General features: G+C 35.4%; 1 long non-coding RNA gene across 1 annotated transcript in view; it reads right to left on the bottom strand.

Annotated features, from left to right (window-relative positions):
• Positions 1-219: 219 nt before the first annotated feature.
• The window catches only part of LOC136040961 (uncharacterized), a 289,351-nt gene continuing 269,910 nt past the window's right edge, over positions 220-19,660 (bottom strand). The window contains exon 2 of the long non-coding RNA XR_010620922.1: positions 220-577. This is a non-coding gene — a long non-coding RNA (uncharacterized LOC136040961). The remainder of the gene's footprint in view (positions 578-19,660) is intronic.

The raw sequence follows: 19,660 nt of genomic DNA, 5'->3' as shown, positions 1-19,660 counted from the left end.
AACATGCAACATATAATGGTCCATGGGAAAACAATCCGTATTCAGATCTATACCTCATGATTCTAATGATTGCCCTTGAGCTTTGTTGATGGTGATTGCTAATCGACCATTCCCTGAGTCGCCATCGTCATTTATATATCCCCCTGTGCACCCCGGCGTCCCCTGTATCCCGGTGTCTCGGTCTGTATATACATTCGTTTTTTAGTTTTGTTTTTCTCCTTTATTTTTTTCCTTTTTTATTTTTTTTCTTTTTTAGTTTATTTAGATTTTTAGATTTTTTAGTTTTTTTTATTAGTTTTTAGTTGTTTTTTTCTTTTTAGTTTTTTTGTAGTTTTTACCTTCTTTTTAGTTTTTTTAGTTTTTTTTTTACTTATGTCCTGGTCTTCCAGTCTGTAATTTCTCTTTGAGCGTCCCGTTCGTCTTTGTTTGATGGTGAGCTTTGTTGCCCCTTGAGCTTTGTTGATGGTGATTGCTAATCGAACGTTGCCTGTGTCCCCGTCGTCATTTATGTCCCCCCTGTGCCCCCGGCGTCACCGTTGTAGTTGTGTTCCTGCGTCCCGGTCGTCATTTATATTCCCTGTGTCCCGGTCGTCATCCCGGTATACATTCGTTTTTGAATTGGTATATGATGAAATAAATTTTTAATTTTTTCCCTTTTTTTCCTTTTAGTTTTTTTTATTGGTTTTGACCTTTTTTTAGGTTTTTTAGTTTTTTTCTTTTTTCTTTTTAGTTTTTTTTTAAGTTTTTATCTTCTTAGTTTTTTTATTTTTATTTATATTTTTTTAGTTTTCTTTTTCTCCTTTATTTTTCAGTTTTTTTCCTTTTTTTAGTTTTCTTTTCTTTTTTAGTTCTTTTAGTTTTTACCTCTTTTAGTTTTTTGGATGAAATTTTTTTTTAGTTTTTTTTCCCTTTTTTTCTTTTTAGTTTTTTATTGGTTTTTACCTTTTTTTTAGCTTTTTCAGTTTTTTTCGTTTTTTCTTTTTACTTTTTTTTTAGTTTTTATCTTTTTTATTTTTTTTTATTTTTATTCTTAATTTTATTAGTTTTATTTTTCTCTTCTATTTTTCAGTTTTTTTATTTTTTTTAAGTTTTTTTTTAGTTTTTAGTTTTCTAGTTTTTTTTTAGTTTTTTTAGTTTTTTAGCTTTTTTATTTTTTTATTAGTTTTTAGTTTTTTTTGTAGTTTTTGCCTTTTTTTAGTTTTTTCAGTTTTTTTTTAAGTTTTTAGTTTTTAGTTTTTTACCTTTTTTAGCCTAACCAGGATTTGAACCTGGGACCTTCATTCTCCGTTCTGACACCCTCTATCATCGAGTGACTACTCCAGCATGTTCATTTTGGTGTTTTAAATGGTATATTATTAACTAAATTAATGTGTTTTACAATATACTAAGCATCGTCAAAGCAAAAATGACGACAACTAATTTCATGACGTCAGCCGACACAGAAACATGACGTCACCTGATCCACAGATTCACAGACAGACAACTTATTTTTATATATATAGATAAAAGATCGGAGACTACCGATCAGTGCTACCGATGCAAAAAAAAGTGGTTTTCCTTGTTGCTCAGGATGAGGGACTATAATTCCCCTATTCAAAGTTTTTGACCATACTAATTCGAATGATTCACTTTTTATTTTGATCTAGATAATGTCATTCTCAAGGAGATTCAGGTTTTTGTTTCTGAAGTCACCATATATATATTTCGTAAAACACTGAAGTAACAGAAACTGCATTTTTCAAAACTGAAAGACAAAAAAGAGACTGAAATAAAAGTTGATGTATCATGTTGTTTTGTGAGAATTTTTATAGGGTGAAATACAAAAATTCCAACCTGTCAAGTAAACAATTTTAAGCCTTATTAATCAGGATAGGGTTGGAATAATAGCTTGCAATACAATCTGAGTGTATATTTTTTGGCCCAGGATTCATTACTGAAAGTTTCAAAGAATCTTACAAAAACTAAATTTAAACGAAATTTGGTATTCGTTTACCTTTACCTCTTGGTAAATTGATCTTCTCCTTTGATCATTCTCTGAAAGTTCCAACTTAGTGCTCAAATCCATCCCTGAGATACCCTTTATTGACAATGTGCATGCAAATAGTGTCTTTTTTTCAAATTTCTCCTCAATATTCTATATGTAGTTCTGTGGCTGTTATAGTAGTAGTGGTAACAGCAGTAGCGGTGATAGTTGTAGGAATAATATAAGGATGTATGTAATGCCTTTTTGGTCAATTGATTATATTGCTTATTCTTTCCTGAAAGTTCCAATCAGTTTTGCCCTTTTGACAACCCATATGCACATAACATGCCTTGATTTAGATCAAAACTCCTCTCAACCTCCCCTGAAAGGCTCACCTGAATGTGCCTTATTTTTTTTGAAAGCCTATCTTTCTGAATAACATATACTAAATGTAAATAGTGAACGAATTTCCTAAACTACAGCCCCTGCTCTGGGGGCTAAAGACAACGTTCACGTCTCCAAAGGCGTAATTACTTCATCTTTCTTCAATGCTAAAAAAATACGTGTCTCAATAATTTTTATTTGATATTTTTTTTTATTGAAAGTGATGGTGTGCGTGTAACTGAAGCATATGCAACTGACCCCCTGTAACTGAACTGCCGTACAACTGAACCAGCGTGCAACTGAATCAGTGTGCAACTGGACCAGTGTGCAACTGAACCACCTTGCAGCTGAACCCTCATGTAACTGAATCGTCGTGCAACTGAACCAGTGAGCTCAGTTTCTAAGTACTGCTAAAAATATGTGGCAATATTCTTGGGTAAAACACAAGTTAGAATTTTTACATGTTCAACCCAGTTTAAATTGTTTGTTTTACCTGTCAAGATCATTCATAAGAAAGCGTTGTTTCATTTTGCTCATGTTAGTCATCCTGCTCATGTTAGTTTTTGCTTGTTTTAAGTTTTATTTATCTATTGATAGTTTTACGCTTGGAGGTTTATTATAGTTTTACGCTTGGAGGTTTGAGTTTATAACTCAACTTTTCTTTGAAAAACTAATTTTGTGGAAAAAGTTTTAAAAAAATACTTTCTATTCGTTTTTTAATGGCAGTCTTGTTCATGACATTATTTTATATATATATTTTTTTTCTGTTTTTTTTTTCTACAAGAATCTGTAAATTTGGCTAGCTATTTGTATTTTATAGCTGATTTCGAAAATCACGCTGCCTTTTCATGACGATAAACTAAAGTTCAAATATTGTTAAATGCTTTTAATTATCAGTTATAATTTCACAAAAAAATATATGATATTTCTTAGTATTGCTACTGATGACGGTCACTGCATATTTGACCGAAATATCCAGCACCTTTTGTGAAAATGTCACTTCTGTTAAAAGGATTTATCCCTATTTGAACTTTTATTTATCGCTATTTGTATGTTGGAGAAACTCTTTCAAAATTGATTAATCCTGTCACAAATAGTATTGTTTAATTTATTTTTATGTCTCCGCAAGTTGGCCTAAGAAGTAAAACTTAAAACTATTCCAAAACAAATGTTGATTATGCTGTTTGAAAACCTAGATGTATTTATACTTTTTTATGTACTTAAGTGTTATCCCAACCACACTCAAGAATTGAAGTTGGGTTGGTTATAATGAAATATACCTAAATATGATGAAAATATAATACTCTAGTAACAAAATTAGGGAAGTTGCAACAGAGATTTATGGAAAGCAGGCTGACCAGGACGCAATATATTAAAAGCCTATGGTAACATAACATAAACCAAACCAAACCAACTCTGTGTATATATTAAGTATTTAATTACAATATACCTACAAAGTAGTTTATCTCAGTAAGACTAAGCTGATAAGCTGAGAGTGCACACAGGAAACCGGTTTTAAAAGGATCAAACTTCTAGAGTGTGTTTGGAATAAAATGTAAGTAGCCTTTTTGGATTTATCGAAATTGTAAGAATGGAGTAGTAATAGAAGTAGCCCCAAAATTTTCAGCTTAATACCCCCCAGTTGGTGTCGATATATTGCTAAGATTTCTTATTAGCAACCCTACGCACAATACCTTTCGATTTAGTTTTAAAATATAACGGGCCAATTGCTTATTTGTAGGGTTTCCCTACCCAATATCCCTAGAGACATAGTTACTGGATCGTTCGTCTATGCTGAACGAAATGGCTGTCTCAAAATTTAGACTGGATCTTTTTGGAAACTGAAAGGGCTCAGGAGGAGGGTTGCTTGTCCTCCGATCTCTTTATTCCTAAAAGTGCACTAGAACTACTTTTTGTTTTGTCCAGCTAGCTCCTTTAAAAGTTTCAATGATATTTCTAAATATTATAAAGCGACGCTGCCTATAATATTACTTATATTCCCTTCTGAAAACCCGCATGCATATTGTATTTTTGTTTAATTGACACTCCTCCTTAAAATTTCCTAAAGTTTCAGCTTAATACCTTTAGCATCATTGGCCACAATAATTGCAGTGGTAGCATTAATAGTATACACATAGTGCCTTCTGGCTAGCTCAAAATCTGCCAAAACGTACCTTTAAAGGTCTAATTTAATAATATAAGGTGTTCTTTAGATATTGCTTAGTCACCCTTTTTCAAAATCCACGTACTTATAATATGTTTTGATTTAGTTAAATATCCACCTAAATATTCCTGAAAAGCTTCACTTTAATGCTCTTAGCTTGCATTTTAGCAATAGTTGTTGTAGTAGTTGTACAGCAGCATGCGCATGTCACTTGGTTTCTTCAATATCCCCATCAACACACACTGAAAGTTTCAGCTTAGCACCGTCAACCGTTCAGAAAGCATTTCTAATACGTTCTTCCTGACAATCTGTGTGGGCATAGTGTGTTTTGATTTACATCCTTACAGTTTCAGTATGTCCAAAATTGTTCGCCTTAGTATCTTTAATTTTAATAGGAGCAGTAGTAGTAGTCGCAGTAGAATTAATAGTTCTCGAAGTTTTGATTGAATTTTGTAGTGGAAAATGATGGTAATGGGGGGGGGGCTTATTTTCAGTCAAATGAGCCCAATCGAGAGATCTTACGACCACCAATTCCATAAAACTTTGAGAACACCCATTCTATAAAACTCAACTACACTGAACAAAACGGCTGTCTTAAAATTTGGATTGGATATGTTTGGAGAAATGATGTGTCAGGGGGGTTAGTTTACCTTCGTCCCTTTTGGCCCTCAAAAGGAACTAGAAATTTGAATTTCCAACCTAGTGAGCTACTTCCCAAGTTGATACGACCATTCTTTCCATAAAAACCTTATATGCCTATGTGGCTAAACTTACAACCCTTGCCCCCAAGTTCTGAGAGGTAATTTAAGCCTTAGAGGCCTTTTTTTCCAAGTGGATGGCAACTATGCCCCCTTCCACACCCTCTTGACCCAGAAATCGTTAGATCAAAATTTACAGATACCTTAGCTATACTGTTCAGCATAGCTGAGAGACCCAATAACTTTGCCTTTAGAGTCAATTTGACCTCCCATAGGGGAAAGGTCTTGAAAATATAAAATTTAACCATTGTTTACATAAAATATTTGTCATTTGGAAGTATGCATTCTTTTTCCGGGTAAAGGATCGAATTTTCTGCTGGAGAATTTAACGCAGGGAGAGCTTTCCATTGGGAAGGAGGTTTCCAAGGGATAAAACTTTAAGGGGAGATTTTACATTGGGGAATTTGGCAGAATTCCTAAACAAAATTGTTTTTATTGGTTTTAACTTTCTCTTTGTAGACCCAGTCTTAGGCGTGGAGAAATTAAGGATAATTGTCCGGGATAAATTTTTAACAGGATTGAATTGTCTAGACTATCTTTTTGGGGAGATGAAGAATTTTTCCGTGGAAGAATTTGAAGCTGGATTTCCTGGCATTAAAGAAAAAAACATTTGAAATAAAATTAGAAAAGACTGTTTTCGCCTGAAATTATGCCGAAGGAGCAACATTAAAATGAATAAAAAAATATTACATATATGACTGGGATTGTCCCTCTGTCTCTGCGCTGAAGTTTTTGAGTCTAGTCCCAATTCTGTAAGAACGACTCCCGAAACACAATTGTCGTTTAAATAGAACAATGAGAAGCTTAAGTACTAAAAAAAATTCAGCGTGAATAGTCGAGTGTTTAAAGGGTGGACTCCCCCTTATTATGTTATCGTTTCTATTCATTTTAGTTTTTAATGTTGCTTCTTCCTTTCAGGTGACTTTGTTTTCTTAAGTTCCTGATGTAAGTTTATGTTTGCTTGCTGAAGAATATTTATTAATTTGTAGAAATCATTGCACATGTTTTTGCTCTGTATGCGATTATTGCTTTTCTATGCTTTTATACTTTGTTTTAGTCGTCTATCTCGTTATATGTATTAACATAAACGAGACATAAAAGTCTCGTTTTTGGGTTAAGAGAATAAAGCAGCAAAGCAACAAAGCAACAGAGTTCTAGAGCATAATTCAGCCTTTTTTAAAAACAATTTTGAGGCGTTTCCCGGAATATCAGCAATAATCGCTTATAGCTAAGGGTTAAGTAGGTTTTAAGCAATCCCTTTAAAACCTACTCTGCAAAAGTCTAGATTTACTAAGCGGAACCAAGTCTTACTTGTGTCATAAAACGAAGCTAAAACCCGTTTTGGCTCCCAAACTTTTCCCAAAAATTCTTCAAATCTTTAAGAGTTTTCCCCGAAAACTCTCTGAATTTGTAAAACTTGTCCCAGAATGTTTAGATTCGAGAGTGGAAGCCCTGGTCAGTCCTGTCATTGTTCTGGGTATGTTTCCAGCTTGGAGGTGTAAAGTGGAATTACGTAAAACAGTAAAAATAAAGTCAAAATGTAATGTTGTTCATAGATAGAAATAAAATTAACGATTCAGATTAAAAAGCTGAAAAGTTTGGAATACATTAGATAAAAACGAGGTACAATTTGAAGTTAATTTCGACTTTATCGGTTTTATTCATTCTCATTAAGAGTTCAAAATATAAAAACAAAAATAATTACTAAGGAATAAATTAAAGAAATCTAGAATTTTCTATCTGGCCAACAATTTTTTTTTTTAATCTATATTACTTTCAATTTCTTCATATCTACCATTTCTTATACTTCAGACCAGTTAAAAATAAAGCTACCAGGTTTTGCTTTAAATATTCTTTTGTACTTCATTGGAATTAAATTATGGTCCAAGGAAACAATAAACTGGTCCAATTTTATATTCGTGTTTAAAGATCCTTTGTTCAAAACTTCATTTCGCTGACTTGTCGGGTCAGAGAGCAGAATCTCTTTTCGTAGTATTAAATTCAAAAACAAGTTGTTTTTTTTTAATTGCAAGTAAGGAGCAACATTAAAACTTAAAACAAAACTTAAATTATTCCGTAGATTAAAGGAGTTGTCCCCTCCTCAACGCCTCTCTCTTTACTCTAAAGTTTGATTCTTCCTCACAACTCTTCTTTTTAAAACAACACAAAAAAAATTAGTGTAAAGAGCGAGGTGTTGAGGAAGGGACGACCCCTTTCATATACAGAGAAATTTCTGTTCGTTTTAAGTTTTAATGTCCTTCCTTACTTGCAGTTAAAAAAAAAAAAACATTCTAATTTAACTTCTGAACGTTTTTGAATTAATGCATGTTTTTATTTTGGCTCACCGCACATGAATAATTAAACAAAATTTGAATAGTATTTATTTTTTTTTGCTAAATGGCTTTCTCATAGTTTTTATCAGACGATTTTGATAAGAAAAAAAGGGGGGAAGAGGCCTAGAAGACGTTTGTACACTTCCAAATAATCATTACTATATGTAAACAATGGTCAAAGTTTATAATGTAAACAATGGCCAAAGTCTATAGCTTCCAGCCCCTCCCTGTGGGACTATGGGGGATTATGTCGTCCCAAAAGACATAATTATTAGGTTTTTGGACTAAGCTGAACAAAATGGCTTTCCCAAAATTTTGATCTGGTAATTTTATTACCCCACAATATAGAAGAAGATCTACTGAAGATGGCGGTAAAACAGCAATAATAAAGAAGCGTAACGGTACCACTATAGAAGTAGATAACCTGTGGGTTGTTCCATTTTCCCCATTATTATCAAAAACATTTAATCCACACATAAACGTTGAATACTGTAACTCCATAAAGGCAATCAAATACATATGTAAATACGTCAACAAAGGCATTGACATGGCAGTTTTTGGCTTGCAGTCCGAAATCAAAGATATCGACGAAATCGTAAAATATCAGGCTGGAAGATACATAAGCAGTAATGAAGCTGTTTGGTGAATTCTTTCATTTCTGATACATGAACGTAGTCCAGCTGTTGTTCACTTAGCGGTACATTTACAGAATGGTCAACGTGTTTATTTTTTGGAATCCAACGTGCAACAAAGAGCCCTGAATCCACCGTATACAAAGTTAACTGCTTTCTTTTCGCTATGCAAAAATGATTCTTTTGCAAAAAAAACTGCTGTATACTGAAGTGCCTTCGTATTACACGTGGAATACTAAAAATAAAGTATTTGAACGTCGAAAACAGGGTAAGTCAGTCATTTCTGATACATGAACGTAGTCCAGCTGTTGTTCACTTAGCGGTACATTTACAGAATGGTCAACGTGTTTATTTTTTGGAATCCAACGTGCAACAAAGAGCCCTGAACCAGTCAGTCGACGGCAAACCTACCATCTTCAAAGATACCACGTTAGGAAGACTACACCGTTCAGCCCAATCAACATGAATGCTTCTTTCTACGCCTGCTTTTGGTGAATGTACCTGGTCCGACGTCCTTTGAGTATTTGAGAACTGTAAACGGTATGGGAAAAATATAAATCAAAAATTTCCGAAGATATACTCCATTGAAAACGGTTAGAGACCTCAGATATGACTTTTGATTTTACATCAGAAATTGATAACCACACTTTAGTTATTATTAGTTATTATTATTATTAGTTATTATTTAGTTATTATGTGAAAAGTGTTGCAGCATTGCAAACTTATTATTTAGGACGAGTGCACAATGGCACACAAAAAATCGCTCGAGGCTCTGGATCAATGTTTGAAAGATTTGCGAGGGATTTCGAAACCCTTTGGAAGAACATTAATATTGCTTGCGGGAGATATCAGGCAAACATTACCTATAATACCTAGATCAACCCCTGCAGATGAAATGAATGCTTGCCTGAAAAATTCTAATTTATGGGCACACGTAAAAACATTAAAATAAATTATAAACATACGTGTCCGATTGCAAAAAGATGACTCTGGTCAAACATTTTCAGATCAATTGCTGGCAATTGTAAATGGAAAGCTCCCAGTAGACTCAATTTCAGGACTTATACAACTACCAGCTGAATTCTGTAATTTAGTGACGTCCAAAAATGAATTGATTGAAAAAGTATTTCCGAATATTCTAAACAATTATAAAAATAATAAATGGCTAAGTGAAAGAGCGATTCTTACACCCAAAAATATAGACGTCCACGAAATCAACAATATTGTTTTGACCAAGATTCGAGACCAGGCAGTCCTTTACAAGTCAGTCAACTCAGTTTTAGAACCAAATGAGGCGGTTAATTATCCATCTGAATTTTTAAATTCCATGGATCTTTCAGGGTTTCCACCACACGTGCTACAACTAAAAATAGGCGTACCAATAATACTGTTCAGAAATATCAACCCACCAAAGCTTTGCAATGGCACGCGACTTGCCGTAAAAAAAAAACAATGGAAAACGTAATAGAGGCCACAATCTTGACAGGGCCTTTTGAGGGTGAGGCTGTTCTTATTCCTCGCATTCCCATGCTTCCAACGGACCTGCCTTTTCAATTTAAAAGATTGCAATTCCAAATTCGATTAGCATTTGCTGTCACCATCAACAAAGCTCAAGGTCAATCATTAGAAAAGTCTGGTATAGATCTTAATACTGATTGTTTTTCCCATGATCAATTGTACGTTGCATGTTCGAGGCACCCCTACCAACTAGGTGTTGGGATGGTGTTGGGGTGGCGCGAAGCGCCACCCCAACACCTAGTTGGTGGGGCGCTTCGCGCCCCCCCAAGCCCCCCCGCGCGCGTAAGTCGTTACGCGCCATATTAGTTACGCGCCATTGTAGTTGTGTCCCTGTGTCCCACCTGTGAATATAGATAGATTTATATATGTGTTTCAAACTACGTAAAAATTGCGAATATACAACATTCTTGGCTTTCCCATTGTCTGTCCATATACAAAGCCGTATGTACTAATAATGACGTCATATGCAAACGCTCTTTTTACAAACAAACAAACATGCATACACACAACTCGTTTTTATATAGATAGATAGATAGATAGATACAATACAAATTAACTACGTAAAACTTGTGAATATACAACAGTCTTCGCTGTCCCATTGTCTGTGCGTATAAATAGATTGTCAGGTTTACCGACCCTCAAAGATGCAACATACAATTGTACATTGGTAAAGCAATCTGTATTAAGATCTATACCGCATTTTTCTAGTGATTGCCCTTGAGCTTTGTTGATGGTGGTTGCAAATGCTAATCGAATTGGGAATTGCAATCTTTTAAATTGAAAAAGCAGATCCGTTGGAATCATGGGAATGCGAGGAATAAGAACAGCCTCACCCTCATAAGGCCCTGTCAAGATTGTGGCATCTATTAGGTTTTCCATTGTTTTTTTTTTTTACGGCAAGTCGCGTGCCATTGCAAAGCTTTGGTGGGTTGATATTTCTTAAAAGTATTATTGGTACGCCTATTTTTAGTTGTAGCAGGTGTGGTGGACACCCTGAAGGATCTATGGAATTTAAAAATTCAGATGGATAATTAACCGCTTCATTTGGTTCCGAAATACAAATTAACTGCGTAAAACTTGCGAATATACAACATTCTTCGCTGTCCAATTCTCGCTGCATATAAATAGATTGTCAGGTTTACCGACCCTCGAACATGCAACGTACAATTGTCCATGGGAAAAACAATCAGTATTAAGATCAATACCACATTTTTCTAATGATTGACCTTGAGCTTTGTTAATGGTGATTGCAAATGCTAATCGAATTGGGAATTGCAATCTTTTAAATTGAAAAGGCAGATCTGTTGGAATCATGGGAATGCGAGGAATAAGAACAGCCTCACCCTCAAAAGACCCTGTCAGGATTGTGGCCTCTATTAGGTTTTCCATTGTTTTTTTTACGGCAAGTCGAGTGCCATTGCAAAGCTTTGGTGGGTTTATATTTCTTAAAAGTATTATTGGTACGCCTATTTTTAGTTGTAGCACGTGTGGTGGAAACCCTGAAAGATCTATGGAATTTAAAAATTCAGATGGATAATTAACCGCTTCATTTGGTTCCAAAACTGTGTCGACTGACTTGTAAAGGACTGCCTGGTCTTGAATCTTGGTCTAAACAATATTGTTGATTTCGTGGACGTCTATATTTTTGGGTGCGAGAATCGCTCTTTCACTTAGCCATTTATTATTTTTATAATTGTTTAGAATATTCGGAAATACTTTTTCAATCAATTCATTTTTGGACGTCACTAAATTACAGAAATCAGCAGGTAGTTGTATACGTCCTGAAATTGAGTCTACTGGGAGCTTTCCGTTTCCCATTGCCAGCAATTGATCTGAAAATGTTTGACCAGAGTCATCGTTTTGCAATCGGACACGCATATTTGTAGTTAATTTTAATGTTTTTACGTGTGCCCATAAATTAGAATTTTTCAGGCAAGCATTCATTTCGTGTGCAGGAGTTGATCTAGGTATTATAGGTAATGTTTGCCTGAAATCTCCCGCAAGCAATATTAAGGTGCTGCCAAAGGGTTTCGACTTCCCTCGCAAATCTTTCAAGCATTGATCCAGAGCCTCGAGCGATTTTTTGTGTGCCATTGTGCACTCATCCCAAATAATAAGTTTGCATTGCTGCAATACTTTACCCATCCCAGATGATTTGGAAATCTTGCACGTGGGAGTTTCTGTAGAATGCAAGTTCAGAGGCAATTTCAAAGCGGAATGAGCAGTTCTTCCACCAGGCAGCAATGTTGCGGCTATTCCGGACGACGCAATTGCCAACGCTATATCATTTTTGATCGAATTGATGCCAGAATCAGTTTTATCACAAACGTTTTACCAGTACCTCCTGGCGCATCCAAAAAGAAAATTTCTCCAACGTTGTTATCGACACAATGCATTATCGTATCATAAATGTCTTTTTGTTCCGACATTAACTTGGAAATGTTATTTTGTACATACGACAATAGATCACTCGTACTCTAACTTTGTTCACGATCCAATTCTACACATGTCGAAACAGCAGCGATACGGTTAGGTGAAGGCATTCCCAAATCCTGAAGAGGTTTGTTTGCCATACTTATGCACAAATCTTCTATAACAACTAAAGTGTAGTTATAAATTTCTGATGTAAAATCAAAAGTCATGTCTGACGTTTCTAACTGTTTTCGATGAAGTATATCTTCGGACATTTTTGACTTATATTTTTCCCATAAATCTGTAGGAGCTGATGGAGAGCAAGTTGTTAAAATGATGCCAAACAATGCACGAATTTGACTTGTGGTTGACGTTTCGCACGCCTCATTGATGCAGTTATCCCAGTGTTGGTCATTCTCCAATAAATTCAGAGCTTGGCATGCACTACGGTAAGTGTCATGTATAGTACCATTTACAGTCCTCAAATACTCAAAGGATGTCGGACCGGGTACATTCACCAAAAGCAGGGGTAGAAAGAAGCATTCATGTTGATTGGGGTGAACGGTGTAGAGTCTTCCTATCGTGGTATCTTTGAAGATGGTAGGTTGGCCGTCGACTGACTTACCCTGTTTTCGACGTTCAAATACTTTATTTTTAGTATTCCACGTGTAATACGAAGGCACTTCAGTATACAGCAGTTTTTTTGCAAAAGAATCATTTTTGCAAAGCGAAAAAAAAGCTGTTAATGTTGTATCCGGTGGATTCAGGACTCTTTGTTGCACGTTGGTTTCCGTGAAATAAACACGTTGACCATTCTGTAAATGTACCGCTAAGTGAACAACAGCTGGACTACGTTCATGTATCGGAAATGAAAGAATTCACCAAACAGCTTCATTACTGCTTATGTATCTTCCAGCCTGATATTCTACGATTTCATCGAAATCTTTGATTTCGGACTGCAAGCCAAAAACTGCCATGTCACTGCCTTTGTTGACGTATTTACATATGTATTTGATTGCCTTTATGGAGTTACAGTATTCAACGTTTATGTGTGCATTAAATGTTTTTGATAATAAAGGGGAATATGGAACAACCCACTGGTTATCTACTTCGATGGTGGTACCGTTACGCTTCTTTATTATTGCTGTTTTACCGCCATATTCAGTAGATCTTCTTCTATATTGTGGGTAACCATCATTGCCAGTAATTGTTTTGGGTACTAAAAGTCGAGGATATTGCTTTGTGCACCTTCTTTTGGCCATGCATGGTGAATTTTCGTTCAGTGCACCGCAAGGTCCATGTATCATATTTTTTACAATAATATCATGTAACCCCTTATCGACATTTTTATCAGGTATTTCAGCGGAAATCACATCATCAATTTCGTTTGAAGTAATTTTCTTATGTAGCCAGATTAGTATATGTGCGTGTGGCAAACCTCGTTTTTGCCATTCCACTGAGTACATCCAGCATCGCACTGACCCAAACACTTCATGTTTTACAAGGTAGTTTATCAGTGATTTCAACTTTTGCCGGAAGACACGTGCCGTAATGTCATGCCTATGAACCGCCGATTGTCCTTGAAGTAAAAGCTGCAGTATCTCGTCCCAAGATTGATTACATGTAAATGTAATAAATAAATCTGGACGACCATAGAGACGAACATACGCAATAGCATCTTGTGCATATTCATGCATATGACGGGGACTGCCAGCATATGACGAAGGTAAAATTGTTAATCTTCCAACGTTTGTGGTATTACCGTCATTTATAACTGCATCTCGCAAATGAATGTATTGTTCAGAGCGGAGCTTGGTCTGATTCAGGCGGATATATAGCAAACGTTCTGATTCAATTTTAGCGTACATATCCACGACAAATTGGTGAAACAATTCACGGCATTTTAAAATATAATTTTCTTCATCCTGCCGAATCATTAGTCTATAGGAATAATAATGCATTGCACTGCATTTCTTATTCATTTCTTTGTTAGTGGCTGGATTCATCAATTTAATATTAAAGTGATAGCCGTCGGCTCCATCCCAAAAAATGATAGGATATTGTAGGGCATCGTAGCATCGATGAGTTTCAGCAATTCTTAACAACTGAGCGTTTCGCTTATGTAGAATAATATCTCGAGGTAAAAACTGATCACCGACCATAACGATTGCCACTTCGTCGATAGTCGGAGCATTGTATCTACGCACATGTTGGCCAGGAGGCGTTTTGTCAGCGGAAATAACAATTTTATGAGTATAAGTAGGCATCAAATCGATGGCTGTTTTGAACAGACGCACTAAATTATTATTTTCGTGGAAAAGATGTTGCAATTGGGAAACGATTGTCCTTTCAACGTTGGGAGAAATTTCGCAACGTGCATTCAATTCAGAATTTCTATCACTGATGAAGTACAATTGTAAAAATTTATGATTCTCGCCTGAGAATGGTAGAAGGGACCCTGCTTTATGATAAATTTGCCCTTTTACTTTGAAAGTAGACATAAATTGATCTGGATTTTCGATTTGGGCTCCAAACGACGTCATTTGGAAACATGAGTTGTATTGTCTGATTTTTGACAAAAAATCGCTTAGATTCTGACGTAGTTCCAGTAAGGAAAGTCTTCAATGGCTCTGGTGGTGCAGCCAATAGAGGAAGTTTAACTTTTCCTGAGCCGCAACACATTCCCATTGTTTCACCATTGAATTTCAAGGCCTTGCAATAGGGACAAATTTTAGACATTGTCCCGATTTGAACACATCTACTCAAGCTATAATCATCGACTGGGTTGTACCTGAATGCCAGGCGATAACTTTCAGATTGCTCTGATTCCTCGGCACGCTTTCTTTTCTTACTTTCTCTATCAGCAGCAAGCCTGTTTCCCTGCTGGTCTTTTGATTCCTCGGCACGCCTTCTTTTTTCACTTTCTCTTTTAGCAGCAAGTCTGCTTCTGCGTTGCTCTGGTAGTTCCTCGGCATGCTTTCTGTTCTTTCTTTCTCTATCAGCAGCAAGCCTGTTTCCCTGCTGGTCTTTTGATTCCTCGGCACGCCTTCTTTTTTCACTTTCTCTTTTAGCAGCAAGTCTGCTTCTGCGTTGCTCTGGTAGTTCCTCGGCATGCTTTCTGTTCTTTCTTTCTCTATCAGCCTAAAGCCTGTTTCCCTGCTGGTCTTTTGATTCCTCGGCACGACTTCTTTTTTCACTTTCTCTTTTAGCAGCAAGTCTGCTTCTGCGTTGCTCTGGTAGTTCCTCGGCATGCTTTCTGTTCTTTCTTTCTCTATCAGCCTCAAGCCTGTTTCCCTGCTGGTCTTTTGATTCCTCGGCACGCCTTCTTTTTTCACTTTCTCTTTTAGCAGCAAGTCTGCTTTCGCGTTGCTCTGGTAGTTCCTCGGCACGCTTTCTTTTCTGACTTTCTCTATCAGCAGCAAGTTTTTTGGCATAGACTCTTTGAGCATCTTCATCAGTCATTGTAAACTTAAACATTAATAGAATTCTACGCGAACATATGTCTTATATAACTTGAATGACGTCACCTTCAAAGCAAAAATGATGGCAACTAATTTCATGACGTCAGCCGAAACATGACGTTACCTGATCCACAGATCCACAGATCCACAGACAACTTATTTTTATATATATAGATATATATATATATATATATATATATATATATATATATATATATATATATATATATATATATATATATATATATATATATATATATATATATAATATATATATATATATATATATATATATATATATATATATATATATATATATATATATTCATATATATATATATATATATATATATATATATATATATATTCATATATATATATATATATATTCATATATATATATATATATATATATATATATATATATATATATATATATATATATTTATATATATATGAATATATATATATATATATATATATATATATATATATATATATATATATATATATATATATATATATATATATATGTATGATATATATATATATATATATATATATATATATATATATATATATATATATATATATATATGAATATATATATATATATATATATATATATATATATATATATATATATATATATATATATATATATATATATATATATATATATATATATATATATATATGTATATGTATATATATATATATATATATATATATATATATATATATATATATATATATATATATATATATATATATATATATATATATATATACATACATATATATATATATATATATATATATATATATATATATATATATATATATATATATATATATATATATATATACTAGCTGTAGGGGTGGCGCTTCGCGCCACCCTAACACCTAGTTGGTGGGGTGCTTCGCGCCCCCCAACCCCCCCCCGCACGCGTAAGTCGTTACGCGCCATTGTAGTTGTGTCCTTGTGTCCCACCTGTGAATAGAGATAGATATAAATATATGTATTTAACTGCGTAAAACATACGAATATACAACATTCTTCGCTGTCCCACTGTCTGTGCATATAAATAGATTGTCAGGTTTACTGACTCTTGAACATGCAACATATAATTGTCCATGGGAAAAACAATCCGTATTCAGATCTATACCTCATTAATCTAATGATGTGTCCCTGTGTCCCGGTTGTCATTTATATTCCCTGTGTCCCGGTCGTCACTTGTGTCCTGGTGTCCCGGTCGTCATTTGTGTCCCGGTCTGTAATTTCTATTCGAACAATCCCTGTGTCTCGGTCGTCATTTATATATCCCGCCTGTGCCCCCAGCGTCCCCGTTGTAGTTGTGTCCGTGGGTCCCGGTCGTCATTTATATTCCCTGTGTCCCGGTCGTGATTTGTGTCCGGGTGTCCCAGTCTGTAATTTCTCTTTGAGGTTCCCGGTCTTCATTTATATTCCATCTGTCTTGGTCGTCATTTGTGTCCCGGTCTGTAATTTCTCTTTGAGTGTTTTTTCTTTTTAGTTTTTTTTTTATTTTTTACCTTTTTTCTTTCTTCAGTTTTCTTTTCCTTCTTTATTTTTCAGCGTGACTATGAAGTACATATCGCTGAATCTTTGTTTTTTTAACTTAATTCTGGTAGGCATTGATGATCTTATCCAAGTCAAAATCCCAAACCCAATCATCATCGCTATCAATTTCAGTTTTGATATGTTTTGACTCTCGCTGTCCAGGTGGATTTTCATCTAACTGCGTGGTTTTGCGTTCTTTAGCCGCAAGCCTGTTTTCTTGCTGTTCTTGTGATTCCTCGGCACGCTTTCTTTTCTTACTTTCTCTATTAGTCGCAAGCCTGTTTTCTTGCTGTTCTTGTGATTCCTCGGCACGCTTTCTTTGCTTACTTTCTCTATCAGCAGCAATTTTTTTGGCATAAACTCTTTGAGCAGCTTCCTCGGCTGTTGCCATTGTAGGTTCTTCAGTCATTCTACAATTAAACATTTTTCCGTGAACGAATGTCTTAAATACTTTTAATGACGTCATCGTCATAACAAACACGACGACAACTAACTTCACGACGTCAGTCGACAGACAAAAATGACGTCAATCGACACAAACACACACACACCCCGCGCGCGTAAGTTGTTACGCGCCTTATTAGTTACGCGCCATTGTAGTTGTGTCCCTATGTCCCACCTGTGAATATATATATATATATATATTTTTTCTACGTAAAACTTGCAAATATACAGCATTCTTTGCTGTCCCATTGTCTGTGCATATAAATAGATTGTCTGTGATTTCTCTTTGAGGGTCCCTGGCGTTATTTATATTCCTTGTGTCCCGGTGTCCCGGTCTGTATATACTCGTTTTTATATAGATAGATAGATAGATAGATACAATACAAATTAACTGCGTAAAATAGCAAACGTTCTGATTCAATTTTAGCATACATATCAACGACGTATTGGTGAAACAATTGACGGCATTTTAAAATATAATTTTCCTCATCCTGCCAAATCATTAGTCTATAGGAATAATAATGCATTGCACTGCATTTCTTATTCATTTCTTTGTTAGTGGCTGGATTAATCAATTTAATATTAAAGTGATAGCCGTCGGCTCCATCCCAAAAAATGATAGGATATTCTAGGGCATTGTAGCATCGATGAGTTTCAGCAATTCTTAACAACTGAGCGTTTCGCTTATGAAGAATAATATCTCAAGATAAAAACTGATCACCCACCATAACGATTGCCACTTCGTCGATAGTTGGAGCATTGTATCTACGCACATGTTGGCCAGGAGGCGTTTTGTCAGCGGAAATAACAATTTTATGCGTATCAGTAGGCATCAAACTGATGGCTGTTTTGAACAGACGCACCAAATTATTATTTTCGTGGAAAAAATGTTGCAATTGGGAAACGATTGTCCTTTCAACGTCGGGATAAATTTCGCAACGTGCATTCAATTCAGAATTTCTATCACTGATGAAGTACAATTGTAAAAATTTATGATTCTCGCCTGAGAATGGTAGAAGGGACCCTGCTCTATGATAAATTTGCCTTTTTACTTTGAAAATAGACATAAAGTGATCTGGATTTTCGAATTGGGCTCCAAACGACGTCATTTGGAAACATGAGTTATATTTTCTGATTTTTGAAAATTAAACACTTAGATTCTGACGTAGTTCCAGTAAGGAAAGTCTTCAATGGCTCTGGTGGTGCAGCCAATAGAGGAAGTTTAACTTTTCCTGAGGCGCAACACATTCCCATTGTTTCACCATTGAATTTCAAGGCCTTGCAATATGGACAAATTTTAGACATAGTCCCGATTTGAACACATCTACTCAAGCTATAATCATCGACTGGGCTGTACCTGAATGCCAGGCGATAACTTTCAGGTTGCTCTGATTCCTCGGCACGCTTTCTTTTCTTACTTTCTCTATCAGCAGCAAGCCTGATTTCTTGCTGTTCTTTTGATTCCTCGGCACGCCTTCTTTTTTCAATTTCTCTTTTAGCAGCAAGTCTGGTTTCAGGTTGCTCTGTTAGTTCCTCGGCACGCCTTCTTTTTTCAATTTCTCTTTTAGCAGCAGGTCTGGTTTCATGTTGCTCTGGTAGTTCCTCGGCATGCCTCCTTTTTTCACTTTCTCTTTTAGCAGCAAGTCTGGTTTCATATTGTTCTGGTAGTTCCTCGGCACGCCTTCTTTTTTCACTTTCTCTTTTAGCAGCAAGTCTGGTTTCGCATTGCTCTGGTAGTTCCTCGGCACGTTTTCTGTTCTTTCTTTCTCTATCAGCCTCAAGCCTGTTTTCTTGCTGTTCTTTTGATTCCTCGGCACGCTTTCTTTTCTTACTTTCTCTATTAGCAGAAAGTTGTTTGGCATAGACTCTTTGAGCATCTTCCTCGGCTGTTGCCATTGTAGGTTCATCAGTCATTTTACAGTTTTACAGTCATTTTACATTTTTCCGTGAACGCATGTCTTAAATACCTTTAGTGACGTCACCGTCATAACAAAATGACGACAACTAAC

The sequence above is a fragment of the Artemia franciscana genome, chromosome 21 (assembly GCF_032884065.1).
Source record: "Artemia franciscana chromosome 21, ASM3288406v1, whole genome shotgun sequence".
Lineage (NCBI taxonomy): Eukaryota > Metazoa > Arthropoda > Branchiopoda > Anostraca > Artemiidae > Artemia > Artemia franciscana.
Note: the sequence above shows the minus strand (reverse complement) of the source record. Positions and strands in the feature narration are given on the sequence as shown.